The sequence below is a fragment of the Amblyomma americanum genome, chromosome 2, assembly GCF_052857255.1.
Source record: "Amblyomma americanum isolate KBUSLIRL-KWMA chromosome 2, ASM5285725v1, whole genome shotgun sequence".
NCBI lineage: Eukaryota > Metazoa > Arthropoda > Arachnida > Ixodida > Ixodidae > Amblyomma > Amblyomma americanum.
The window spans coordinates 164,468,552-164,479,795 of NC_135498.1; positions in this window are offsets into that span (position 1 = coordinate 164,468,552).

Genomic DNA, 11,244 nt, shown 5'->3' on the forward strand with positions numbered 1-11,244 from the left:
GCCGACGACCCACGAGAGAGATGCGGGGTGAAATGCGCTTCCTTCGGCTGTTCGAACAAAACTGCTGTATCTCTCAACACGGCGAGTGCAAGAGCAAAACCTCCTCTCGCCGTAGCTTTTGGCGCGAGGGAGAGAGAAAACGGAGCGAGGAGTCAATTTGTATTTTTTGTTGAAAAGCATTGGTCCCAAAAACTTTTCTGCTTAACACCCTCGAAAAAACGTTTCTAGGACATTAGTGGGTGCACTTCCCTTTTGCTTGTGTTTCTGTGTCCTGCCTCTACGTCCTGGAAAAGTTCGATAAATGTTTTACTGGGACTGGGACATTCCATCCTTTCTGGGCGCACCTGGGGACGTACGTTGTTTACTGGATGGAATCGCACTGACTCCACCCAATCATCCACCTTAATCCACCCACTAATTCCAACTACCTGACAAATCCGCATGAATTCACTCAATGATCTCCACTATAACCCACTTGAATTCACCCACAAACCACCTTATACCATTTTCTGGGGTGGGCCTAAATTTGAGGGAGTGGGGGGGGGGGGGTCATCTGGAAAACTTGGAGGTAGGCCAATGTCTAAATGCTATTGTATTGCAAAGTTTTTTTTCAGTCTAAAATTAATAGAGCTGAGTTAGCAACTATACGTGGCGGCATGTGTACCAGCATACCGTGGGTTTGGATCCATAAAGCTTCTTACTTTTACCTAGGGGGGAAAGCTAGCGCCCCGTTCCTGGGAGTTTGCATGCAGCTTCGTCGGGACCACATCAGCCACCGCGGGCGCTCTAAGCATAGTGGGACTTTAGGGAGCAGAGTTGCGTGTCTGTTTTCCCTTGCCGCTCCGAACGCCATTCGCCGAGAGGCGATCACATGATTTTCGTGACGTCAAGTGTTCAACTTTCCCTGTGGAAGCTGACTTCACATGCATAGTGTTGCTGTATATGCTCCCACAGGAACACTACACAGGGGGACAGCCCCTCCTATCCTGAGCACAGTGTGCTTTGTTATCTCGCGGGAGGGTATTGTGAAGCCACCACCTGGACCAGGATGGGGCCAGGGGGTCCCCATCTTGAGTGCTGTCTGCTTTGTTATCCCACTGAGGGGGTATTGTGAAGCCCCCACAGGGGTGAGGAGGGGTGCCTCTAAACAGCCTTCTCCTGAGGCTCCTGCCACACCAGAAGCAGCTTTACCACAGAACTTAGAACAAAACAAAGAAATTGTTTAACAGCGCTTTATTTCTCAATGTTCAGAAAATCAATGATGCGGTGAGCTATGAGATTTTATCAACCAAACTGTACACACTTGGCCTTTAAGGTCCCTTTTCGCTACCCTTAAGAATTTTTTTGCATGATCAATATTATTATTAGATTAAATAACGAAACCGAACCTGGTGACAAACTGTCAATATATAGAGGCTGTAAACCACTGGATTCTATTTCACCATCCGTATTCTTTTAAAAAATTTTATAACTAATGGTTTCAGCTCGATAAATTAAGGTGCTTGGTCTTCCAGTGCATGGAGAGCACAGTTTCGCTCACGGACCAAGCACACTTTGTGACAGCAATGCATTAGTCGCAGGAGAACGTAAATTATGTGATTAAATGGTTTTCTCACAATAGAATTTCAGTTAAAACACAAGAAAATGATGTTTCAGGAAAGCTTATAGACAGAGTGGTATTTTTACTTAGCAGTGGTTCTCACTCCTGCAGCTGTATACCAATAGAGCATGTGAACTGGCACATTATTTGATACTATAGTAGTAGTTTATTATGACGTGACCACTTCATTTGTGTTTGCATCACATTAAGGAAGATTCCAAGGTTGCTCTTTAATGTGAAGTCTTTGGCTAGTATCCATGAAAGTAAATGCAAAAATTCAGACATAGCACTCTTAGATGAGGTATTACAACATTTGTTTCATGTCCTTCATGTTGATATTGACATGTGGACAAATATAGCTTGAAGGATGTTTGTAATGTGTTTTTAATAGCTATCTGATGTCATCAATTGCTCCTATTTTCCTGTTTCTAGGTCTCACGTCTTTCCATTGTCTTTTTTGCAAACAGTTACTCATCAACACCTTTAAAAATCAAACTTTTTAAAAAAAGCTACTTCTCACCGAAAGTTACTGAACTGCAAAGTTTACCTGGGAACAGGAAGGCAACACGCTGGCTTATATGTACCTGACAACTTTGATGGGTCACCAATGAGCTCTTTACTGTGACATCTCTGCACAGCCTGAAGGTGCAACTGAAATTGCTGTATTAATCTTCAACGTTTTACTGCATTACCACTCGCAGTCTTCTATTGTCTGTGTGAATGTTTGTGTAAAAGGTAAATGAAAATGCCTTTCCCAGACGGCATCTTCGGAAAGAGCATAGATAAGGTGTGACTGAAAATGTTTATCCACGGCACAATACAATCCATTTCATGTAAAAGCAATTCAACTTGATAGCACACTTCTTGCAAAATCACATTCCCACTGTGAGTGCACTATGATCAGTTTGACTGCATTGTTTCAAAAAGAAACAAAAAAACTGTGTATTTGTTGTGCCTGGGATAATTGCTACTGGTAGCTTTTGCTTCTTTTGATTCTTCTTTTGCTTCCTGTTGCAGTGGTTATATATAGTCTGCCTTATCTGATGTATCTACAATTGTCAGACTGGGAGACGAATAGGAAAGAGGTCTGGTAGATTGTCAGGCATTCATGCCTTTTCATCAATGTATAGACAGGACGAGTGAAGTTCATTTTATTTTGTTCTACTCAATAAAAGACCTGATTTGAAACTTTGCATGCAAGCATTGTTCCAAACATATTGATTTATGATTGATTTATACTGCAATCTGGGCATTTAAATTCTTCTACAGGGGTTACTGGCACTTTTTGTGCTGTCTGCATCATTTTTGCACTGAGCACAGTTTCATTTGATGTATATTCTTTCATGCTTCACCTTTAATGGGGTACAGTGTATGCTTTACATAGTTTTCTGGCCCCAGCAGCTTTGATAACAACAAATGTCAAGAGCTTTCAACCTGACATCATTGTAATAAGCAAATTATTTCTATTTCTGTTTAATGAGAAAAGTTCACCTTTGTGATGCCCAAGTAATCATATGACCTATGTCCCACATTACAGTTTAATCCCTATTTTTCCTTTCTGCTTGATAAAAATTTCATATCTTTCATTGAAAATGAAATGGGTTTATATTGCTACAGCGCTTACTTGAAGGAGCTTTAAACCTATTTTTTTCTGCTGTCGAGACGATATAATATCAGCTAGTTAAGGTGAAATATAATTTGCCTTCACTGGGTAATTGCCATCTGGATTTACATACATGCAAGGGAAACATCCTAAATTGAGAATTTGGCATAGTTGCAGCTCATATGAACCAAGATCACCCAGTCTTAACCAGAAACCTGTTGGCCACAGTTTTAAACAAAGAATCATAGTTGTTTGCTTATATGTGATGGCACACCTTGTCTTCCAAAGCATTGTTCCAGTTGGAACTAAGTGAAACTATAATAAAAACTGAGGTGCACGAAACATAATGGCAAATTGTTCCAGTTAGCAACTTAATAGAAGCTAAATGCTTCTGTCTTGGACCAACAGTAGGTCAACTTCATAAACATGGCAGATTTCCAATAGTCTCCAGCTATGGAAACCACAGGGTTCTATGTGGTCTCAGCTCAGGTATGTCAGATTAAACTGTCTCGATTTTCAGTTGGCACCAGTCGAAAGCCTGCAGGCATGCATTGCAGCTGTGTTAAGGCTTCTGCTGTAATCTCTGTGTGCAAGATATGTCCTAGTTTTGATTAGTTCTTGTTTATAAGGAATAGCTCTTAAGGAGATCTCTTTGACACCAGCTGAGCTTGGAAAAACAGAAACAGGGAATAAAGTGCCCGTGCCAAGAACTGCTAAAGGAGATAGCTAGGTACGCACTTGTAGGTGTGGCTGCAAGCCCTTCTGGCCCATGCGGTTTTGCCCATTTGGACACCGTAAACTAATTGCGCTGCAGCCACAACGAGAATCATATTTTGAAAAATCTAAAAACTGATGCGAATATTACGGTCAGCTATAATTAACCTTTCAATAAGTAAGCACATTACTGTAATTGGTAAATTAAAACATATATTAGATTACCAGCCTGCTGGTTAAATAACTCATGTTAGTTTATTTTGGCGCATCCTTTTAACACAAAAAATCTATTTAAAAATTATCACGTCTTCGGAGAAACACATTGTAGACTATCAATTTTTGAGTGATTATAGCATGTAGGGTACCTTCCATAAAAGGTAAATTAGGCTCGGCATATATATACCTTGCAACTGAAAACTCTCACCTGCACCTGCTGAATGGCATCGCAATAAAAACTAGTTCAGCTGCAGTTGTGAGTGCACATACTGGGATGCATTTCTCTAGTGATTATTTCTCTGTTGCAAGCGATCAACGTACCTGCATCAGCTCACCCTGTTACCCTTTCTTCTCGCCGAAAACTTTAGCCGCAGCCATGGAATCAGCATTCTTGGGCATGTGTGACATCTGTGGGCATATCATCCAGGTGATGATGTACGTGATTTGTGTGCATCTGGAGAGGATGGCCCTATGGGCCATGTACACCTGATATCTAAATATATGATTTTTTGGTATGCTAATGTGCTGAATCATAAAGATGAAATTTGGTATTCCAAAGTGATTTGATTTCGTTAGATATACAGCAAAACATTACTTATTTTATTTAAAGTTCCAGAGACAATATGAAGTTCAATTTTTGGCCTGCATGTACAACCTGAGGTGAGAACTAGTTGAGTGTGCACTCGTGTTCATATATAATTGTTAAATGCACCAAAGCGTTGAATGCAACAGAACATTACCGACGCGTTTGTCACGGGGCCACGAAAAGAAAAAAAAAACAGAACAGCCAGGAAACGTAGTCGCCGAATGTTTAGCGTGAAAAAATTGTGCAGCGCTGCCTGCAGTTTTTTATTATTGTGACATATGCACCATATGCTTCTCTGGAATTAGTGTGTGGTTCTCACGATCATTTCGCATATGTGCAAAGCTTCAGAAACGCACTGCGATAAGTCTCGATTAGCCTGAGCAGCTGTCTGTGGAAGGGATTTAGCAGTGAAGAGGGAGCATGCCTAGAGCGTGCGAGGATGCGATACGTGTGCGCTTCTTCGCTGCTATCGCGGTGGCCGCATTATATCCCATGGAATCATCGCCTATTGGAATCTAGAAATTATGTATTTTAAGGTGCAGGTGACAAGAATAAAGCGGATGGCAGAAACAAAATTGTCGGAGCCAACCCACGCAACCGCATTTCGTACAGCGGTGTTTGTGCCGTCTGCCGCGGCATAGCTAGTTGTTTTTGTGCCGTCGTTCGCGCTAGCGTCGCAGCGGTGATGTAACTGTGCCAACAAGCGCACGAAAAATCACATGGTCTGTAAGTGTGTTGGCGTTGGCCTGGGTGCTTCCTCCCAGAAGTCGCCGAAGGCAGCGGCGAACAAAAATTAAGCGCCTACATAAAGTACGTGTATAGTCCCGCTTTTTCTGGCCGGCGTTGCCACTACGCGCGCATTGAACGAATTCCGGGACGGTGTAAACTACCATCGTGAGATGACTTTCACGACGTACGACAAGGGAACTATGCAACAATTGCATTGTGTAACAGATATAGGCGATCGAGTTTCTGTTGTAGGAGCTTCTGTGGCAGCTGGGCGCTATCTGGCTCATAAAAAAAAACGGTGCACCGGTAAAAACGCAGCAACCGCGAACGTAACAGCGGGGTTCTTCTACTGGATGTTTGTTTTGCAAAGGAAAAAATCAATCCTGCCTCTTTTCATTGCGAGGGCTAGAAGAGCCACCTGCGGAATTCCATCTCATATCTATATTACCGTTTCGCTGTGCCGCATGCAAGCACCATATATGATCAGTGTGTTTAGTGGTAAAACCTTTTATGCGTGTCCTTCCTCAAACACACGCTCACCCAGTGAATTCTCGTTGTTTCGTGCTCACTTTTATAGCTCAAACTTTCGGTCAATCTATTGGAACTGAATTAAGAGCGCCAAGAGTGGACGCGTGTGTGCGGCGGTGGTTTTGTATCCGTGCTCCCTTTGAGCTGTTTTATACATAAATTTGTCGCTATAATAAACTTTTGAGATTTGCGACAAGACTTTTGAAGATGAAGACAATATATCCAAGGGTCATTACGTTTAGGGACAAATTGTGTGAGCGCCATGGATGGGAAATATACAGTATTGTGCGTTTTTATCGCTGACACTTAAAAATTTCCCCGCCTCAACCGCTGGCTCGTTTGCGGTGAAACTGCACACAGAGCTTGCGTATTATGGTAACTTTTGTATCGTCGCATGTTTGACAATAGTACTCACTTAGTTCAGGCGCACATGATGCGAAAACGTAAGCGTCTACGAGAGATCGGCGAGCCAAAACCCGCAGACGACGCTTTTTCGCTTAAGGGCGGCAGTGGCGCCATCTGTTTGCGGTAGCGCAAAACGTCCCGACAAGGCCGTCGAGGAGAGCGTTGCAAGGAGCGCGGGCCGTTTGAATATGCCGTTCCTGTCGTTTCGTCTGCTTCTACTGAAGCGCTTACAACATTTTCGACTAATTAAGCGGAAAAATATCAGAACAAATGATTTAACGAAGCTTTACCTTTTAAAGAATATTGTTTGCAATGCTCGCCTCGGCGGCCTAGTCGGGACGCTTTCCACTGCCTAAAACAGATGGCGCCACTGCCGGTTCTCAGCGAAAAAGCGTAGTCTGCGGGTTTTGGCTCGCCGATCTCTCGTAGACGCTTATGTTTTCGCATCATGTGCGACTGAACTAAGTAAGTACCATTGTCAAACTTGCTACGATACAAAAGTTACCATAATACGAAAGCTCTGTGTGCAGTTTCACCGCAAACGAGCCAGCGGTTGTGGCGGGGAAATTTTTGAAAGTGTCAGCGATAAAAATGCACAATATTTATTTATTTATTCAAGGTACCTACAGCGCCTTGAGAGGCATTATTGTAGGGGGGGGGGGGGGGGGGGGGGGTAAGTACATTAACAGTAAAATTCAATACAGCACAAGAGAACAAAACAGAAATAAAAGTTACAGAAAAATGATAAGAACTTCCAAAAAGATAAAAGCATTCTGATTGCACCCGAGACACAGAACCAACACTGACAGCAGCATAATCAGAATATTGCAAGGTCAATTGCTGCCTGGAAATTCTCGCTCTCAAACACTTCATTAGGCAGCAGATTCCAGTCACTTATTGTGTTGGGAAAAAATGAATATTTAAATGTATTGATCCGGCAGTTATACCCTCTAATTTTCATGGTATTGTCCCTTCTACTCGAAACGTAGTGAGGTTGCCTTAAATAGAGGCTTTTATTAATTCCTGTTTTATTATTGTAAATGTCGTACAAAAACTTTATTCTAAAAACTTTTCTTCGGTGGGATAATAACTTCCAACCAAGAGCTTCCCGAAGTTCAGAACCTCTAACCTTAAAGTTGTAATTCCCAGTTACGAACCTTGCTGTATATATGGCCACGTACCAATGGCGGACAGGCCACCATTGGAATCTGAACCTGGCAACGTTTAACGCTAGAACTTTAGCTAGTGAGGCCAGCCTAGCAGTGCTGTTTGAGGAACTAGCGGCAATTAAATGGGATGTGATAGGGCTTAGCGAAGTTAGGAGGACAGGTGAGGCGTATACAGTACTAAAGGACGGACACATACTGTGATATCGCGGGTTAGAAGATAGACGAGAACTAGGTGTGGGATTCGTCATTAATAAGGATATAGCTGGCAACGTAGAGGAGTTCTACAGTATTAACGAGAGGGTAGCAGCTATAGTAATTAGGCTGAATAGGAGGTACAAGCTGAAAGTGGTGCAGGCCTACGCACGTACCCACATCCAGCCATGATGACCAGACCGTTGAAAGTTTTTATGAGGACGTAGAATCGGCAATGAATAAAGTAAAATCGCACTACACTGTACTGATGGGCGACTTCAATGCGAAGGTGGGCAAGAAGCATGCTGACGACCACGCGGTAGGTGACTATGGGATAGGCTCTAGAAATAGCAGGGGAGAGTTTTTAGTCGAATTCGCGGATAGAAATAATTTACGCATCATGAATACCTTCTTCCGCAAACGAGAAAACAGGAAATGGACCTGGAAGAGCCCCAATGGTGAGATTAAAAATGAAATCGACTTCATACTATGCGCTAAACCTGGCATCATTCAGGATGTGGCCGTCCTCGGAAAGGTGCGTTGTAGCGACCACAGAATGGTAAGGTCTAGAATTAGCTTAGACTTGAAGAGGGAACGGAAGAAGCTAGTGAAGAGGAAGACCATTAACGAGTTAGCCGTAAGAGGGAAAGCACAAGAGTTTAGGATAGCGCTGCAAAACCGATATTCGGCTTTAACTGAGGAAGATGATCTTGATGTTAATTCAATGCACGATAATCTGACATCAATAATTACAGAGTGCGCAGTAGAAGTAGGCGGTAGGACAGTTCTAAAGGATACCGGGAAGCTATCTCAGGTGACGAAAGATCTGATTAAGAAGCGCCAAAACTTGAGGGCATCTACCCCTACCGATAGAATAGAACTAACGGAGATATCAAAGTTAATAAATAAGCGCAAGGTAGCCGACATAAGGAAGTTTAATATGGAGAGAATCGAGCATGCTATAAAGAACGGAGGTAGCCTAAAAACAGTGAAGAGGAAACTAGGCATAGGTAAAAACCAGATGTATGCATTAAGAGACAAGCAGGGCAATGTCATAAGATAGTTAACGTAGCCGAAGAGTTCTACACAGACCTGTACAGTAGCCAATGTAATCAGAGCGCTAATGAGAAAGACAGCAGTGCACAGCAATGCGTCATCCCGCCAGTAACGAAAGATGAAGTAAAGAAAGCCTTAGAATCAATGAAAAGGGGGAAAGCAGCTGGGGAAGATCAGGTAACAGCAGATCTGTTGAAGGATGGAGGGGACATCGTGCTTGAAAAACTAGCCACCCTGTATACGCAATGCCTTATAACCTCGACTGTACCAGAAGCTTGGAAGAATGCAAACATTATCTTAATTCATAAGAAGGGAGACGCCAAGGACTTGAAAAATTACAGGCCGATCAGCTTACTATCCATTGCCTACAAAGTATTTACTAAGGTAATCGCTAATAGAGTCAGGGCAACGTTAGACTTTAATCAACCAAATGATCAGACAGGCTTTCGTAAAGGATATTCCACAATAGATCATATTCACACTATCAATCAGGTGATAGAGAAATGCGCAGAATATAACCAACCTCTATATATAGCTTTAATTGATTACGAGAAAGCATTCGACTCAGTGGAAACCTCAGCAGTCATACAGGCATTGCGTAATCAGGGGGTAGAAGAGCCTTATGTCCGAATACTGGAAGATATATATAGCAACTGCGCAGCTACTATAGTCCTCCATAAAGTCAGCAATAAAATTCCAATAAGGAAGGGCGTCAGGCAAGGAGACACGATCTCGCCAATGCTGTTCACCGCATGTTTACAGGAGGTATTTCGAGGCCAGAATTGGGAACAGTTGGGAATAAGAATAAATGGAGAATACCTAAATAATCTGCGATTTGCTGATGACATTGCCTTGCTGAGTCACTCAGGAGGTGAACTGCAAATCTTGATCAATGAGTTAGACAGGCAGAGCAGATCGATGGGTCTAAAAATTAACATGCAGAAAACCAAGGTAATGTTCAACACCCTAGCAAGGGAACAAGTTTACAATTGGCAGCGAGAGCCTAGAAATAGTGACGGAATACGTCTACTTAGGGCAGGTAGTGACAGCCGATCCGCATCATGAGAGGGAGATAACTAGAAGGATAAGAATGGGGTGGAGCGCATATGGCAAATTCTCGCAGATCATGAGTGGCAGTTTACCAATTTCCCTCAAGAGGAAAGTGTACAACAGCATAATCTTACCGGTACTCACCTACGGGGCAGAAACGTGGAGGCTAACGAAAAGAGTTCAGCTTAAGTTAACGACAACGCAGCGAGCCATGGAAAGAAGAATGATAGGTTTAACGTTAAGAGATCGGAAGCGGGCAGAGTGGGTGAGGGAACAAACACGGGTTAATGACATCCTAATCGAAATTAAGAGAAAGAAATGGGCTTGGGCAGGGCATGTAATGCGAAGGCAAGATAACCGCTGGTCCTTAAGGGTAACGGAGTGGATTCCAAGAGAAAGTAAGCGTAGCAGGGGGCGGCAGAAAGTTAGGTGGGCGGATGAGATTAAGAAGTTTGCAGGCAAAGGGTGGATGCAGCTGGCAAAGGATAGGGTTAATTGGAGAGACATGGGAGAGGCCTTTGCCCTGCAGTGGGTGTAGTAAGGCTGATGATGATGATGACCAATGGTCAGGCATTCGACGCCTCGTTACTTCTAACAATTAAGCGACCGAGAATTTGTTCAAACTATGCTGATTAGAAACGAAGGCTAAGGGGACCGAAAAATAGTTCTTTACGCAGAGTTCGGAATAAATTTGAGAGCTCGACCATGGGTTGCTACTGGTCTTTTCATTCTTAATTATGCGACTGCTCATCAGCACTGACAGCGTTCATAGCGGCTCCTCATATATTCCACCCGATCGGCCTCGCATGTGCTAAAATAAACTGGTACTACGTCCTGGAAGGAACAGAAGCGCATCTGGGGAGAGAAACTGCACTTCAAAAAGCAGCGTGTGAGAGGGGTAGTAGACGAGTGGTTCTCCACGATGGCCGCATGCAGCACGCTGCAGGCATTGCCACGCTTCATCGCTCAGGCTGTACGGCCGTTGCGTACGCTTGCATTACCGGCAGCTTTGTCGCACTGAAATATGCGATTTTGATGGGAGCAAAGTGCCAGTTTGTAATTACAGCAGGTTTGAATTACTATTTCCCTGTCTGTGTACAGTATGCACCATAAATACCTCTCTGGCAATAATGGCCCTTAGCACCTGAGAAAAGTTAGAACCAAGAAAAAAATTTAATGACATTAAGAGGTGATGCGAATTAATCACTCAGACACCTAGCTCAGGCCACTTTTATGCTAGAGGAAAGATATGTCACAACAGTAAGAGAAAACTATAAATCAAATTTAGCAAATATCTAGGGCCTTTTGTTAGCAGTTAAAGCCCGATATTACCGTTTGTGCACCCAAATCATGAAAACCAGGTTAAACCCAATAATGCTCAAAAAGTGCCTTCAAG